This window comes from Numenius arquata, chromosome 9 (assembly GCF_964106895.1).
Source record: "Numenius arquata chromosome 9, bNumArq3.hap1.1, whole genome shotgun sequence".
Lineage (NCBI taxonomy): Eukaryota > Metazoa > Chordata > Aves > Charadriiformes > Scolopacidae > Numenius > Numenius arquata.
In genome coordinates this window covers 26,180,031-26,189,278 of record NC_133584.1, presented here as the reverse complement: position 1 = coordinate 26,189,278, position 9,248 = coordinate 26,180,031, and positions in this window count along the sequence as shown.

Sequence of the window (9,248 nt, the reverse complement as noted above, 5' to 3'; positions counted from 1 at the left end):
GGTCTCTTCTCACAGGTAATTAATGACAGAATGAGAGGGAATGGCTTCAAGCTCCAACAGGGTAGGTTTAGACTGAACATTAGGAAAGAATTTTTCACAAAAAGAGTGGTCGGGCATTGGAACAGGCTGCCCAGGGAGGTGGTTGAGTCACCATCCCTGGATGTGTTTAAGAGCCGTTTAGATGTGGTGTTGAGGGATATGATATAGGGGAGAACTTTGTAGAGTAGGGTAGATGGTTGGACTCGATGATCCCAAGGGTCTCTTCTAACCTGGATGATTCTATGATTCTATGATTTTATAACATTTTAGAAACAAAAATAGAAAATAGAAATAGAAATAGAAAATAGAAATAGAAAATAGAAACATTGAAGGAGCCTTTCGAAAACTGAAAATAGGAAGATTGAAGGAGCCTTGGAGAAAAAAGGCTCTTTTGAGCCCTCACATCACTGTGGGAAATGAACAGCTGTACAGAAGCATAAAACAGCTGTTGCCTTAAAACAAAGGCGTTTCCTGGTAGGAGCCCTGTGGGAGCTTCCAGGAGAGTGAAGCCCAGAAGCTGTGAGCTCAGACACAGCGTCACCCAACATCCCCCTTCGGCACCCCTGGTAAAATCACCTCCAGTGCCCATAAAGGACGGGAGATCAAAAGTTTCACCTACTGCCTCGGATAGAGAAGATTTTACCATTTTCACAGGTGGATGTATCTGCTCCCGACAAACCAAGCAAGCGAGAATTATTGTGAATATCTACAGGAGGGCGGCAGAGCAAAGCCAGGCACACGTGGTGGGCTCTGGGTGCCACCACAGGAACCAAATGCTGCTTTAAGTGTTATTTTTGCCTTTTCTGGTGGCCGAGGAGGAGGGGACTCAATGCCAGCGATGGAAACCGAGGACTAGTTGTCTCAATGAATTTAGGTCTGACTGTGCTGGCTGAAGCTGCGGTTCAATCTAGTTCATGTGTGGGTGGCTCCTCCAGATTTAGCCTTCGGGGTCGACCGAAAGTTAGCTCTGAACTCCCCTGTAATTGCTGCCTTCCGGAGTAAACACTGCGTCACAGCCATCCCTGTCTTTTTCAGGAGTTGCTGCGTTCTCTTTTAGTAACCACTATCCTCTGAGCAGCTGCATTATTCAATTATTTGGCACACCTACGATATCTCACTAGAGGATTATGAGGGATGACTTCTGTCGCTGATGCCTCATTTTAAAATGGAAATCCTAATAAATGCACGCAGCGCGGGCCTCCTGCCTCTCTTCTTCTTCCCTGGCAAACGAAACATCTTTGTTTTACGAGAGGGCACAACGTGTGACAAATAGAAAGCTGTTGAGGTTTATTTGGGGTATTTCTAAACAATGGTGATTTTTATAATCCTACACACTAACACTCTTTTTCGGGGACATCACAATTTAGTGAGTGGAGAGCACTGGGCAAAACGAGTCATTATTTCTTGTGTGCTAGTGGCCCTTTGGAAAGGATGGCAGGGAGGTTAAGCCATTATTAACTGACCCACCCCAACAGCAAGCGCAGTTACACTGCAGGGAGTTGAGTGTACCACGCTAAATACAGCTGAACTCTCTGAATCGAAGTCATTCCTCAACATCTTCCTCACTGTTTCACTTAGAAGGAGAAACTGGCAGTGGAGCCAGATGTTTCTTGGCTATATATTCTTAGGAGAAACACAGAAAAACCTGTTTTCCCCCCCACCCTGAAAGGCAGCATAGATAAAACATATAGAGAATGTCTCTCTGCTTCCAGCTTTATAGGTCTTTTCCAGATAGCCCTAAAGGTTCCTTAGTGATCCTCAGGACCACCCTCTTAATGATATCGTGTCCTTTTTTCCTGCTCCTATATGACTTGTACTGCCTTTAGCTCTTTGCACTGTGTGATTTCACTGGGATCTTTTTGGGAAGGAGCAGGCACATGGGCCAGTACGTGATAGGAGGATCCCGGTGTTTCACTTACCCGACTTCCATAAAGAAATTTAATGGCTTTTTACAATTGGCTAAATAGAAGGCAGTATAACAACTTTAAAGTGACTCATTACAACACAACAAACAAAAGCTCTCTGCAGACAAAGCACTAAAGGCAGGAAATAACAAGTCAGGAGTAATGTAACAGAAAACGATGGACAAGGGGAAACATAAATAGAAACTAACAAAAAAAAAAAGAAAACAGATTGAATAATGTGTACCAAAGTGCCTGGAAATTGTACCAAGGTGCCTAGAAAACACAGAAGTCTATCACGTACTAAAGTTCCAAGCAGGAATATGATTGGAAATTAGTAATTTATAAATATGTGCCACATTCTGCAGTGATGGCAAGCCACTGTCCCAAATTCCAGCTGCACTGATGACAAGATAGAGAATTTCTGCATTTCCTGACAGTGGAAGGAGGCATAGAGGTTCCTTCCTAAGAGTTACAAATTCCCATCTTTTTGAAAGGAAACCTCCTAATCCCGAGCCTGGTGTTGTGACACCCCACATGCACCACACAGCCGAGGGTGCTCCCGTCTTAAGCAAACCTCACTGAATGCTGAATAATTGGGCATCACTTCTGACAGCTCTTCCGCAGGTTCTGTGTGTGTGTGCATTAGCAGACACGCTCGCGTGCACATGTCTTTGTCCCTCATGAGCCAGAACTTGGCGCTTACCGGCCTGTAACATACCCTTGTAATCCCATGTTGGCTGCATCCCAAAAGGAAGGATGGAGTGACACTGAGACCATAATGGGATTGCGCAGTGGGGGAGAACGACCTGCCTTCTTGCAAGCAGAGTAAGCAGCACCCACTTGGCGTGTGTGAAGGCGTGTAATGACACAGATCCCCGAGCCCCACCAGTCCGCCTCTCTGTACAACATCATGAACTGGCTGGAATGAAATAAGCCTTCCCCTGAGGGACAGAATGCTCAAGACAACCAAGGGATGCACTTGGAAATCCTTTACTGGTATGTACTTCTTATTTAGTTTGCTTTGCTGCCTGCAGTACGCCTTTCAGAGTTAACAGACATCAGTGACTTAAAGCTAAATCTGCTTAGAGGAAGGGAAGGAGGTTAGTGTAGACAGGAGGGCTTCTACATGAACAGTTTAAATTGCAAATTGTTATATCCAGTCCACCTCCCTTCAGAAACCTCAGAAAAAGAACTAGTTTAACATAAAATGGTACTTGGCATCTAGGGCTCGGTGATGCAGAAATGACAAGGCCACTTTGATTTAGCTGGAGAGGAAATGTGAGAGCCAGCGCCATGTGCAAATTAAACCCTTTGATCCTGACATCAATCTCTTAATTAGGAAGCTGTCAGGAAGAGACAGTTTTGTTAACGCATGTCTGTCCAGACAGACCTATTGCTCTGAACAACAGCAGGATTAAATTCACCGGGGATTATCCGATTGTAATTTGCTGCATTTCTCAGTGCCTTATTCATCAGCGGGGACCATCCTACAAATTGCCCCTAATCACAACTACAAGAGTGTCTGTGCCCTGTACAGTCCCTCACTGTGCAACCTGCTCTGGGTGGACCTGCTCTGGCAGGGGGTTGGACTAGATGATCTCCAGAGGTCCCTTCCAACCCCATAGCATTCTGTGATTCTGTGGTTCACCAAACTCTGTCTTCAGCAGTAAACAGAGCTGTTCATTCCTGGCAAGCTCCCATCTTTCCCCGGTCACACAGCTCAGTGACTTCCCAAACCTGAGCTCCCCCTTCTCACCCACAGCCAAGTCTCCGCAGAAGCCTTTAGCAAGCCGGCTGCTCATCTCTCATTAGGTACACGTGCTTTACGAAGCACCCAGGCTGCTTCCACGCGATATATCAAGCCTCTTCTCCTTCAGCTTATGTTTCCTGGCTCTTGAGTATGTCTAGACTTGACTGTGGAAATCCATCTCCCTTCCAATACGTATTTCAGCCGTACAATGAGTCGTGCTTTTCTTTCAGACTACCTTGAGTCCCCTGTGTCTCTGTCTCATACGGTTTACATACTGTACCAGGACAGAAATACTGTACTTCTCTCTCAAATAGCACCCTCACTGAGCCTTGGTCACAAGTATTAAAAAGTTATATATTTTTAGAATGAGATTCTCTACCCCAAAACACACTCCATTTGGAATTTCAGCAAATATGTTTCATATGCTGAAGAAATACACATGGCACTTTTTTCCCTGCAGCCTAGCTATGCAAAAAGCTTTAGTGTTAGATACCTGCCTTGGTATATAAAAGTCTGTACTTTGATTTGTTTGCCAATATTTGACCTTCATCTAATAAACTCAGTACTTATAATTTCGTTAATCACGTACAGCATATAGACTTCTTCTAAAAATGATTGTATCAGAAATAAAAGTCTGCTAAATAACTACTTTGAGGCAAAATCCTTGAGTAAGAATGATTTGCACAGTTAGAAAATTAAAGAAAGCTCTCCTCTCTACCTCCTGGTTTCCTGCCTCTCTCTAAAAGTCTCTGAGCCCTGAAGGGCCTTTGCTCTATTTCTGCACCTGCATCTTCATTTCTGCTATAAAACCTACACGAAAACCTCAGGTAAGGAGGCTAATATTAAAACACAAATATGTAATGTGGAAAAACACATATCACTCCCAACTATTTATTGCTACGCTTGAATGCTTACCTCTGATTTGGATATGGAACTGCAGCAGGAGCCCCAAGAATCTGTCTCCAACACGGAGGCTTTTTGTTGGCTTTCTCATCGTACAGTGTAGCTATATTGAGCCTAGGAAACAAAAAAAGTAGGAGTTAAGCTCTTAGGAATATTAGCACACATTCACAATTACCGCATGCTTTCATTTGCAATATGAAGGTATCTGCCTCACCGCAGGTATCCTACACTTCGGTTTCTTTCCCAGACCTCACATCTAGTGCTGGAATTTAATGGGATGGGCAAGAAGGACATGGGATTACTGAGAGCACACATGGAGCAACACAGGAAGATCTTGGCCATCCTGTCCTAATTTGGAAAGAGAGAAGAGGGCAGATAGGGACCTAGGTGCTGGGACACAGGGACAGAGTGTTTGTTGGGAGATAAATTAATGATAACAAAACCAGGAATTTTTAAACAAATGGACTGGAAATCCCAGTCCCCTTACATGCATGTGTCCATCAATTCAGTACCAATTTCAGTTGTGTCATGAGTTTATTTTGCCTTCTGCTCTAGGTACTGTGAAACACAGTCCACACAGGACCTAGACTGATGTGCGTTTTCTGACCTTGCAGGAACAGCTGTGCAAAACCAAGGGGAGAGATGAGGGAGGAGGGCCTGATTTCCCTCTTATCTAACAGAGTGACTCCAAGAGAACCTCAGGGAAGTCAGCGGTGTTGGAGGAGAGTAAGATCAGATGCTAAAGGGTTTCCTTCTGGGAGTGCTTTCCAGAAATCTGAAAGGATTCAGGCAAGGCACAGGGAGAGATTGAAGTTTAAGGTTCACCCAGGGAAGAATTTGCCTTCTTGATTACTGGAACACCTGACTTGGAAATGACATATATGCTGAACTGGGAGCAAAGTCCTGTAATAAATAACCGTGCTTCAGTCATTTCCTCCTTTGTGCAGCGGAGAACTGGCACTTGGTGAGGGATCCCTTAATGGCACCAGTACGAGTTTCACCTTCCTTTTCCTTCTTACTCCAATGCTTATGAAAAAGAGGGAACTAAGCTGCAGAAGCCAGACAGTGAAGATTTCTTCTGGAGAGGTAATCTCCTATCCTGGGGGGGTGCAGTTTGGTTTACGGTGCTGCATTACTTTGGAAAGGAAAGCAACAGAGAGAGCCAGGCGTTGTCAGAAAGCGGCCATTGAAGCGGGTGGGGTGATGGCCACTTAGAACTTACCTGGGAATAAGCATTTTAAATGTTGAAACTGCGCATCCCGGGATTATATTGGATCTCCTCCCTGTGTGTCCATTCTTGGCTGCTGTCATAGGCTGGATCCGGAGGTAGCTATACCTTAGATGTGACGCAGTATGGCTGCGTGTCGTGTTTGCATGTACCACTCCCTCTTTGTTCTGGGTAGACATTTCTGCTCTGTTGCACTATTCTGGTTTCTGGCGCAGGTGAAAATGTATCTGTCAGTTGTGAGTCACCGTGGCTGTCCGTGGCCCATCTTTGGCCTGTGTTTGCCAAGTACCATGCTTCGGTACCACCTTGCGACCCTCATAGTAATACGTCATCACATTATTGAAGTTAATATGCAGCTTCAGTTCCTGAGTCTTGAATAAGAACGAGGACTTCACCATAAGAATAACTGATTATTAAAGACAGAAGTTCCTTTTTGAGAGAGTTAAAAAAAAAAAAAAAAAACAGAAGAAAACCCAAGGAACCAGAAAGAACACATTCATGTTGCATTGCTAAATTTTCATAGATGTTGTGCTACAAAATTGAGAATTGTCTTAGTTACAGATGAGCTCTGGAGGTTGCCCTAGTCTCACAGGGAAAATCAATTCTTAATGGCGTCAGCAGGTTTTATGTTGGGGACACAGGACGTGCTGTTTCTCCATGTGCCAGCTTTTGTTATTAAGTGTCACAGTCCACTTCTGTTCTTCTTATTGGGTCACCTATGTGAAAATTACATTTAAAATTCCTGCTTTAAAATATGTGTTAGCATCAGACTTCTACATCAGCAGTCTGTCATCTCTTGAAGTTTCTCTTTATTTTTCACTTTGGGATCACAATACACTTTGCAATGTTGATCATTAGTTATTTTCAGCATATCTTATGATGACTTTGAAATGGTAAATCATTCTGGGCCTGCTTAAAAACCTTCTTCAATCCATGCTACTGTATAGCCCTTTATAGGGGCTATATAGGGCACAAAGATCTTGTAGCTTGTCAAGTACTTCCTAGTTTCCATTTTGTTCCCCTAATAGCCCTCCTTGTGGTCAGGACATCAGTGTAAAGCACAACAGCAGCAGTATCTTGCGTACAGGAATATAATTGCTCCTTCCATTTAGTCTGAAGAAAAGGTTGTTTATGCACCCATCAGTTTTAAATAAGACCATGATTTATGGAAGCTATTTATACCTTCCCAAATAACATGGATTAAAAAAAAAAAAAATGGGCAGCTATAGGAAAGGAAGTGATAAAATGAGCCCTAATTCTCTTACTGCAATGTTTTCATCTAACATTGAAGTTTATTAAAACAAGAGGGAGAAAGCAGTGGTATCCCCAAACTTCACCTTGAGCTTTTTTTAATGGTAATCTTCATTTTTCAAGAGCATGAATTTCCAAAAATAAACTAGTGACTTGAAACACTTTTCTGACAATTTAGGTGCAAATTTCTAAACCTCGGAAACTTCTACAGCTCCATCATAAAATGAAGATATGTCATAAAATTATTTAAATTATTCAATCAGAAAAGTAATGAAATCTGGGTACCACTCAAAAAGATACACCATCCATAGTACACAGAATTGTAAATAGTTATAAGAAATCTTAAACGTAAGATTTTAAAGCCTTTACACATGATGGAAGAAATCTCAAGGAATTTGGTGAAATTATTGATGAAGTATCCCATTAATCACTAATAATAATGGTACTGCAAACAGGGATTTTGATGATTATCTGTATAGCATAGGTAGAAAATGGAACTTTCAACTCATTAATTCTAGTTAATTTCTGGTTTTCTTGTTTTGCTCAAACTTTCCAGAGAACCTGCCCAAAACCTAGACAAGCCTAATTTAGGAGCAGAATAAAATAACTTCTCAAAAGGCTATGAGAAAATAAGAAACTTGCATTTGAGTGTCAAGATTAAACTGGAGCAGGTGTCTCTCTTCTTCATGGGGGATGTTCCGAGAGATCATGGACTTGCCTGGAATAAGTGCCAAAGATCAATTTCTGGTCCCATAGTGTCCACTCATCTTCCTGTAAAGTAGTTTCCAAACAGTTCACTGTCAAACAGGAATGTGCCGAAGGGATGCAGATGATTCAATATGCCTTCACTGAGCATGAGCTGTAAAATCCGTTTGAGATAAAAATGTTAAGAAAGTATCATTGATAATAGATTGTAAAAGGGTAAAAATAGAATTAGTGTTTGGTCCAAGCTTAGCATTTTAGGGAATATTTTGCTTATTGTAAGCATTGCATTCTTATTATCAACTGGGAGCTGAACCTTTTCTCTGGGTGTGCTGGAACAATGGATAGAGGGAGAGACCCTTTAGAGAGACGGAGGGAGCAGAATGGATCACACGGCTGTGAGAAGTTGGTGAATATGAGGCTGTGGAGACCTGGGCTGACAACCGATGTCTGCTGCACACAGCAGCTATTGTGTGAAGCAGACACCACAGGTCATTCAGGAGCCGTAATGTGCAGGGATCACTCCTGCTAGGAGAAAGAGATAACAGGAGAAAAAAAAAAAAAAAAACGTCTTGAGCTCTGGAAACATTTAAAGGGAACTTTGCAGAGTCTTTGCCTGTGGTTTTCCACACACAGTAAAAGGCATACAGCAGCCTTCCCGCTGTAGCAAGAGTGGGAGCCAGCAAATCACACCTAGTCCTGTAATCACTCCCAAAATCCAGCTGCAGTACCCTATGGGACAGGTAGCAGCTTCTGAAAACTTTGGTTGTTGGTTGTTCCAAGGATCACAGCCTAAACAGTATCATCCCTTAATGAAAGCACTGGTGTAGACTTCTGGCCACCAATCTTTTCACTATTATGTTCTCAATAGTGAGCTCCTAATTTTAATTCTTTTCCTTCCTGTTCCTTATTTTGCTGCTCATGCCTTCGTTGCAACCCCTCCCATTCCAGCCAAGAAAGGTGAACTCTAGACCTCAGTTTCTATATGGTGGTAGGTTCAAGCTGTGAGAGTCTGAGGGAACTGAGCATCTTAGGAGAGCATGAGTTCAGTCTGTGTCACTGGGCTGGCCACTTGCAGGAACGGAACTGCTGGGTCAATGGACCAGCCAAAGGTAACTGTACTGTGCATTGAATTACATTACATTGTGGGGTCTTTTTATTTGTGAGCCAAACTTAATTCACCTAATAAATGTGCCTAGCATTCGATTGAGGGAACTATTTGGTATCAAAATGCTCACAGTGACTTCTCCAGGGTTGAGAGCATCTCCAGGGTTATGTGGTAGAACTCAGAGCAGACCACCTCCCCCCTAGCACTGCAGATCTTTGCTTTAGGTAGATGGTTTCATCATTTCTACATTGGGTACATCTTACTGTGGTCTATTTTGCTTTAATGAAATCTATAATCATAATTATTTTAAGGCATTTTGCTGTTGTTTTTACAAGGAAACATCTCCACTTCACTGTCAATTCT